Source organism: Dryas octopetala, chromosome 4 (genome assembly GCF_963921425.1).
Source record: "Dryas octopetala chromosome 4, drDryOcto1.1, whole genome shotgun sequence".
Taxonomy (NCBI): Eukaryota; Viridiplantae; Streptophyta; class Magnoliopsida; order Rosales; family Rosaceae; genus Dryas; species Dryas octopetala.
The window spans coordinates 9029413-9038910 of NC_141369.1; the positions used below are offsets into that span (position 1 = coordinate 9029413).

A 9498-nucleotide genomic window follows, 5' to 3' on the forward strand; every position below is an offset into this window, starting at 1 on the left:
TGACCACTTGAGGAGAGTGAAAGTGCCACTATACCATTTAGTCACTTATGATATTTAAGTACATGCAATATATTAATAGGCATACTGATACTTGAAATATAATAATTAATAAAATTATAATTGGTATTCTACACCATAATCTTATAAACTAAACCATAAAGTCTGAAACCTTATACCTTAAAAATTAACCCTATATTCTAATAATTTTAGTATATAAATTATAGTTTTGGAGTTTTAGTAATATGTTTATAATATAGAAACTATAAATTATATAAAATATAAACTAGTAAAATTTTTAGACTTTTTGCAATGATAATATTTAAATAGAGACCTAAAATAATATCTTAAAAAAAAGGAATGATATATAAAATATATTTAATTTTATAAATTATTATATTTCAAGTATTAGTATGCCTATAAATATATTGCATGTACTTTAATTTCATAAGTGGTTAAGTGGTGTAGTGAGAATTCATGCTTTGACTCTCCTCACAAAGTCATGGGTTCAAATCCCAACATGTGCAAAAACATCTTACATCTTTTTTATTCAATATATATAACTTTTATATAATATAAAATATATAATAAAATATATAAATAATCCGGTTCGGTTCGGTTCGGTTTTTTTGTCAACCCGATTTTGTCTACCATTCTGTAGTTTTTTGTTAGTTCGTGGACCAACTTGAAATAAACTCTATAGCTAATGGAGAAATTTGAAATGTTTTATTATTCGTGGACCAATTTGAAATGAACCCTATAGTTAATGGGAAAATTTGAAATATTTTATAATTTGTGGACCAACTTGAAATGGACCCTATAGTTGGTGGATGTAAATGTACTTGAGCCTTCTTATTAAATCTAAACATATGAGAGATTTTTCGGTGTGACCGATACACAACTACGTACGTGGTGTAACCAATCCAACGTGTCATAATATGGAAAATTATAGGATATAACCGATATACCGCCATGTGGTATAACCAATCCAACGTGTGAGGGTATTATTGGACGATGTGTTTATATTAGTAAGGTATATTATTAATAACATCCACTAATATTATAATACAGAGGTTGGTTATACCACGTGTCAATATATCGGTTTTGTAGAATAATTTCTCCATAATATGGGTAGATGTTATTAATATTATACCTTAGGAGAGATAAACATACCGTCCCACAATACCCTTACACGTTGAATTGGTTACATCACGTGATGGTGTATCGATTATACATTAAAAATTCTCCAAACATACATACATCAAATGTATTGAAATTCACCAAAGCCAAAAGTATTACAAATCACACAAAAAGTAGAGAGAGACCTCATCTCCATAACCCCATCCTAGCTAGTATATCCAAATTAAACTACCCTTAAATCTTCCTTTCAAGCACTTGTACTAAACGGTGCATCCATTTACAAAATATTGGCATAGCAACACACTTGATTTAAATTCCAGCTTCCTTCACAAAAAAATGGCAAGGCAGCAAGACTTCATCTAATTTCTGCATTCCTTAACAAAATATCTCCATATATATATGGCAGCACTATATGATAAAAAAAACAAATTGATGAACTATTTTCGATAATTAATAACAAAGAAAACAACATAATTGTCATTGGTAATCTAGCTCTTTACAATGTACAGTAGCCACCATGACCTACAATGGATGCATGAATGATATATATATATGTATATATATATATATATATATATATGGATGGCTTATTCACACTAAATGAACAAAACATAAGCAACTTACAAGGTGATCGATCACCCAAGTGCTATTAATTAATTATGTATTAACATAATTAATACAACTTTGGAAATTCATAAAATTAATTTCCGAACTCCAAAAAAATACAAGGTTGGTATCGTTGGGTTCGTAGTGATGAGTACTACCTTCCTGTGGTCCAACTTTTGTCCAAGGACTACCTTAGGTTGACTAAAAAAGTTAACACCAAGGAGGAAAAATTCTAGAGAAAATCTAGAATGTTGTCAAGAAAATTCCCAATTTAATTTGAAAAATTTTTAGGTCTCTCATCTTAATATATGTAAAACATATAAAGTATTTTTAATGCAATAAAAATAAGACAAGGTATTATATTATATATATAGGGCTTTTTATCATGTTATCCACCTGAACTTTGACCATTTTTTCACTTCATCACCTAATAAATTTTTTGACTTGATGTGACATCTTAATTTTTTAAAAAAATTCTATGTAAGACCTCCGTCCAATTCCATCACACTTTCTGTTTATAATGAGGGTACTTTGGTCTTTCTATGTTAATTTATTGTTCATCATCTTTAATCTCAAACCCCATATTCCATTTTTGATCTCAACTTCACCCCTACTTTTGACCCATCAAATCTCCACCAAAATCAACAATCTTATATTCATTTTGAAGCTATGAATCTCTTTTTTACAACCATATAAAATAATTAAAAAATGAGATATAAAACTCGAGAATAGTGATTACAAATTAGGCTACTCGAAACTGCTAATTTTTTCAAAAAAACTTACAGATTTTCCAAATTTCACCTTGCCAACTTTAATCTCCTTCAAATTCATCACCTAAAATCAGCTTCTTAGGTTACTAGAACTTATGTATAGCTTTCAGATCAATCATCCAACCTCAAAGCAACCTAAAAATCAAAAACCTAAACCCTCATTTTTATTTTTATTTTTATTTCTTAATTTTGAGGTTTATGTTTTTGATAGAGATTTTGATTTCTAGGTTGGTTTGAGGTTGGATGATTAATTTGAAAGCTATACACATGTTCTAGTAACCTAAGAAGCTGATTTTGGGTGATGAATTTGAAGGAAATTGAAGTTGGGTGACATTTGAAAATTAAATTTGCAATTTTTTTGGAAAATTTTGGAGTTTCGAGTAGCCTATTTTGTGACCAATTATCTCAAGTTTCATAACTCATTTTTGAATTATTTTTATAGGGTTGTAAAGAAAATATTCATAGTTTCAAAATGAGTATAAGATTGTTGATTTTGGTGAAGATTTGATGAGTTAAAAGTAGGGGTGAAGTTAAGATAAAAACTGAAAAACATGAGGCTTGAGGTTGAAGATGATGAATATTAAATTAACATAGAAGACCAAACTACCCTCATTTTTAAACGGGAAATGTGACGGAATTGGACGGAGGTCTCACATTAAAATTTTTTTTAAATTAAGGTACTATATCGAGTCAAAAAAATTATTAAGTGGTGAAGTGAAAAACGGGTCAAAGTTCAGATGGGTAAAATGATAAAACAAACGTATATATAGTTGAGTTTGTTGGAAGTGTTTCAAACATTTGTGCGGAAATTGTAGTATTTTGTTGTGCAATCAATTTTCCTCAATTTTTGCACATTACTAGCTCTCAAAATAATAATAATAAAATTTTATATGAGTTTTCTAAATGTAATGGTAGAGCGACAACATTACAGACCAGGTAAGGTCCAACTTATTATATTAATTATTAGATAAAGTTATACATATGATGGACAAATTTTAGACAACTGCGTGATAAACTAGTATATAATCACATTTTGATTGAATTTGTAACTGTTACAATGAAAGCTTTTGATTAGTGCAAATATTTGTATTAGTTGTTGTCCCAGCTCCCTTGACGATTTCTAACCAATTATTAAAATCATTAGATTTTTGTTTTGTGCTTGATTTTTCATTTAAAAAATCCATAATTATTTGGGGTTTTTTTATAAAGTCCAAAGTGAAAATTAGGCTTGTTTTAAAGTCCACTATAAAAAAAAAAAAAAAAAATTAGTCCAACTCAGTCCACTTGAATGATTTAAGGGAAAAAAATGCTTTGTGCATGTAGCCCAATGCGTGCGAGTATTGCCACTGTTAACAGTGACAATTATCTATGACTATTGAACGGTGACAATACTCACTTTGCAACGACATTAAAAATAAAAATAAAAAGGGAACTTAGATAAATATATAAATAGATATGTTTTCTCATTTGATCAATATATATATATTTGTATATATCTTCTTCAGACCATGATTGAGTCAAATATAAAGAACCTCCAACCAGAATTATATGTAGATTCATCATCATAATATAGGTGTTTTAATTCATATAGGTTCTTTAAATTTTGTAGGTTATTTGTCACTAAAAAAGAATTCTATGTAGGTTCATTAGTTGTTGTAGGTATTCATTTGTTAATGATTTAGAGTTCATTAGAATTGTGTGTATGTTCATTATATTTATATGTAATTTTTTTTAGGTTCATTGTATATTTATGAGAATTATTTGTGAGAATTATTTGTAGGTTATTTATTTGTTTATCATTATTAATATAATTAAAAAAAATCATATATGGACATTCATGATTGACATTCGAAAAAAATGTCCAACAATGAATCATTAGCCTTTAAAGTACAAAATTTGTAAAGAATAAATACAGATGTTATCAAAAATAAAAAGTCAACTAAGGAAAAAAAAACATCTTAAATAGGAATAAGGGCATATGAGGAATTTATAAAGTTTAAATTTAAAAAATACTGATTAAAAAATCTAAAAATAGAAAGAATGATGAGTTGGCAAATGGTCAAAGCGGTTAAACACACGAAAAATAATGTCATGAGTTTTAGTATAGAAAAAAAAATTTGAAGGGGATTTTCCTAATTGACTATTACTAAAATGATAGTGCATATAGGGGTCACTAAAAAGCCCAAGGCTCAAAGCCTACCCGGCCCATTGGGCTCGAGGCCCGATCTGGCCTGAAATTTGGGCCAGCCTGCCCTGGCCCTGAATAGTCATTGGGCTGGGCTTGGGCCATCCCCTTGAAGCCCACGGGCTGCCCGAAGCCCTGCCCCGCTTAGGCCCGGCCCAAAGCCCATTTACACACAATATATCTTAAATAAAAAAAATATAGAATTTTGGCTATGTTGTGAATCGAATATGAGACCTCATGGAACAAACTTCAACTCTCAACCAACTGAGCTGACTAGTTTATTTATCTAATTAGTGAATCAGAACATATTTAATAGGTTTTTGTATACTCTAATAAATTATTAATATGCTTATTAAGTTATTATATAATACTATAATCATATAAAGTTAGTAAATAGTAATAGTGTAAACTGTGTAATATCATAAATAATAAACTTTTAAAATTATATACAACATTACAAATTTACAACTATAGTTATTAAAGTTATTATAATAAACTTTTATAATACAACTATAATTAAAGTTATTAAACCACGATCGTTCATTAATTCAACGATCTGAACCGTTCATTTTATATATTGATAGTCAAAGATCATCCTTACAAAAAATCGGTCAAATAGAAATTTATTTACCCGTTCGAATGTACGATTATCATTAGAAAAACCACGATCATTCATTAATTCAACCACCGTTACGTCACTTGTACATCTTCGATTGAGCTAATTTTTTACAAGAATTCTCTTTGAGTGGAGAACTAAAGTTTGAACGGTTCGGATCGTTGAAAACACGATCGATATGTGAGCTTCTGCATATAAATACACTTGAAGAGTATAATTATAATAACTTTCCCGTTGGAACCTTGTCATTTCCATAATTATGAAGACCACAACGTGATTTCAACAATCTGACCTGTTAATTTTCTATGTTTATAGTCAAAGAATCCTTACAAAAAATCGGCCAAATCGAAATTCATCTACTCATTCGATCATCATTAGAAAAACCACGATCGTTCATTAATTCGCCCACCGTTATGTCACTTGTACATCTCCGATTAAACTAATTTTTTGCACGAATTATCTTTGAGTGAGGAACCAAAATTTGATCTGTTCGGATCGTTGAAAACACAATTGCATCGTTTGTTTATAAAAATATGTAATAAAATATATAATAAAACATATGTACATTTATGTTTTATTATAGTTGTAATATATGTTGTATATAATTTTAAAAGTTTATTATTTATAGTATTACACTATTATTAACATAATAGTATTATATAATAATTTAATAAGAATATTAATAATTTTTGAAGTAAACAAACGAAAGAGCTATTAAATATGCTATGATTCACAAACTTGATAAATAAACTAGTCAGCTCAGTTAGTTGAGAATTTAAGCTTGTTATGTGAGGTCTCATGTTCAAATCATAACATAGTTAAAATACTATATTTTTTTATTGAAGATATATATGTGTCTAAACAGGCTTTGGGCCCATTTTGGGCCGCCCGTTTAGGCCTAGTCTGGCCCGGCCCGGCCTTCTAAGCCCGCAAACCAAAGCTCGATGGGCGGGCCTTAGGCTTGTGTATTAAAGCCCAATTGGGCTATTATAATTCAAGCCTGAGTTCGGCCTGAACCCAAAAAATTTGGACCGGGTCGGCCCATTGCCGACCCCCAGTGCAGTACAAGACATCACAACTAGGATCCATCTCAAACAACACTTTCCAGAAGCCCTTATGCCAAGCAGTTGAAATACTCTTTTTGGTTCAACAGTTTTATTTCTCATCATCACCTAACGGTCCTAACCACAACTTGTTTGACAGCTAAGCTAATTCTTCTTTTGACATTCAGGTTCCCCTTAATTTCCTATGTCTGCTGCCACTTTTTATTTTTTTATTTTTATTTTATTTTTAAATTATTATATTTTTTTATTTTTTAAATTATTTCTTTCTCTCCACGTATGTCTGCGATTTCATATTTCTTTCTCTCCATGCCTGACTGCGTGCAGTGCAGAACACTCTTCAACGCCTTCTTGACCTCATGCAAGCGACCTAGATGGTCAAATGAAGAATTATTTAAGATTAATTACTTACGTATAAGTCCCAAGAGCATACAAGAGAATTCCAGTTGGACAGTTAGACTTGTGTGGGAAAAGAAAAATAAATAAATAAATAAACTAGCCCTATAAATAATAAGGGTAAATTACAATTTAATACCTCAACTTTACCTCGGATTTCAAGTTAGTACCTCAAGTTTAAAAAGTTGCATTTCAGTACCTCAACTTTCATTTTGTTGCAATTACATACCTCCGTTAGCTTTTCCGTCTGTCAGACCGTTAAGTGCTTACGTGGCACAGTGACGTGGCTTTAAAAAATGCCACATAGACAAAAAAAATAATAAAAAATAATAAAATAAATAATTATAAAAAACCCTAATAATTAAATTATAAAAAACCAAAATACATTTATTTTATTTATTTCATTTCTCTCCTCTCTCAGCAGCCGCCGCCGCCCCCCCCCCCCCATCTTCTTCTTCTTCTTCTTCTTCTTCTTCTTCTTCTTCCCCAACAAATCAACCCAAAACCATAAAAAAAATCAACAAAAATCATCAAAATAAATCAACACAAATCAACCCAAAATCCATTTCCAGTACACCCAAACCCACAACCCTTCCTTCTTCCCCACCCAGCAACCCCTTCTCCTGCCCCAACCAACAGCCACTCCTCAAAACCCAAGCAACCCTCCTCCCTCCCAGCCACACACCCCGCCGCCAAACCACCACCTGAGACCCACACAAATCAACCCTCCTCCCTCCATTGTGCTTCTACAACTCAAAACCAGAGACCCACAATGCACCACCCGAGACCCACTCGAGCAACCCTCCTCCCTCCCAGCCACACACCCTGCCGCCGAACCACCACCCAAGCAACCCTCCCTCCCAGCCACATAAATCAACGGCACCACCCGATACCCACTCGAGCAACCCTCCTCCCTCCCAGCCACACACCCTGCCGCCGAACCACCACCCAAGCAACCCTCCCTCCCAGCCGCACAAATCAACGCACCACCCGAGACCCACTCGAGCAACCCTCCTCATTCCCAGCCACACACCCTGCTGCCGAACCACCACCCAAGCAACCCTCCCTCCCAGCCACACAAATCAACCCACCACCCACCACCTGGAACCCCAAAACCCGAGCAACCGAAACCCACCAGTCACCGGAGAAAGAGAGAGGAAGAAGATGAGGGTGGTCTCGCTGGAGATAGGCGCCGGAGAAAGAGATCGGGAAGAGAGAGAAGTGAGGAGAGAGAAGAGAATCGCGGAGGGGGGGAACCCGAGACCCATCAGTCATAGGAGAAAGTCACCGGAGAAAGAGAGAGGAAGAAGATGGGGGGTGGTCTCGTCGGAGATGGGCGCCGGAGAAAGAGTGACAGAAGTAGGGGGGCGGCTGAGTGACAGAATCGCCGGGGGGGGGGGGGGCGGCTGAGAGAGGAGAGAAATGAAATAAATAAAATAAATGTATTTTGGTTTTTTATAATTTAATTATTAGGGTTTTTTATAATTATTTATTTTATTTTTAAAAATTTTATTATTTTTTATTATTTTTTTTGTCTATGTGGCATTTTTTAAAGCCACATCACTGTGCCACGTAAGCACTTAACGGTCTGACAGACGGAAAAGCTAACGGAGGTATGTAATTGCAACAAAATGAAAGTTGAGGTACTGAAATGCAACTTTTTAAACTTGAGGTACTAACTTGAAATCCGAGGTAAAGTTGAGGTATTAAATTGTAATTTACCCAAATAATAAAGTGCAAACACATTGGTGGCATACTCAAATTAAATCCAAAGATATGGGTTCCAAGGCAGTAGCTAATCATAAGCCACATGCTGTTTGTATTCCAGCTCCAGGTCAAAGCCACATAAAGGCAATACTCAAATTTGCAAAACTCCTCCACCATAGAGGCTTTCACATAACCTTTGTGAACACAGAGTTCAACCACAAGCGCTTTCTTAAGTCTCTAGGCCCTGACTCTCTCAACGGCTTGCCCGATTTCCGGTTCGAAACCATCCCAGATGGCCTTCCGGATTTTGACCAAGATGCCACACAAGACGTCAATTCGGTTTGTGACTCCATCACAAACAATTTATTGGCTCCGTTCCGGGACCTCGTCGTAAAACTCAACCACGTGGCGGCCAGGGCGGCGGCTGAAACTTCTTGCGACGGTGTTCCTCCCGTGAGTTGCATAGTTCAGATGGTTTCATGTCGGCGTTCACCGTCACAGCTGCTGAAGAATTTGGAATCCCCATCGCACTGGTCTACACTATTGCTGCGAGCAGCTTCATGGGCTATAAACAATATCACACTTTGCTCGAAAAAGGACTTGCACCACTCAAAGGTACACGCGCGTACTCAAATATTATACAACTTGTTAAATCTTAATGCATGTCTAAGTTAGCTTGTTAAAGTATAGTATTTTAGATATTTAACTTCTGTCCTAAGCAATCAAACGATATATATATATATATATAAATATGAAATTAGTGTAACGACCCGACCCACAGAGCTCCTATCCTATTACAAGGAAATTTTATATAATAAAGTGTCGCCTACAGAGTCCGACTAGGGAGATGGACGCGAATGCCTCGACGTTATTGGCTCGACCTCCACCAAAGCCACTACCTGGGGGGACAATTTAAGACAAAACAAAACAAACCGTGAGACAGGCTCAGTGAGTGGACACTTAAATGGGAATGAAATCAAGTCTAAATATTTTTAACTCTAAAACCTCACGTCGCTCTTT

General features: G+C 34.1%; 1 pseudogene; it reads left to right on the plus strand.

Moving 5' to 3' along the window:
* Positions 1-8547: 8547 nt before the first annotated feature.
* Positions 8548-9498, plus strand: part of LOC147286561 (7-deoxyloganetin glucosyltransferase pseudogene) — a 4596-nt pseudogene continuing 3645 nt past the window's right edge.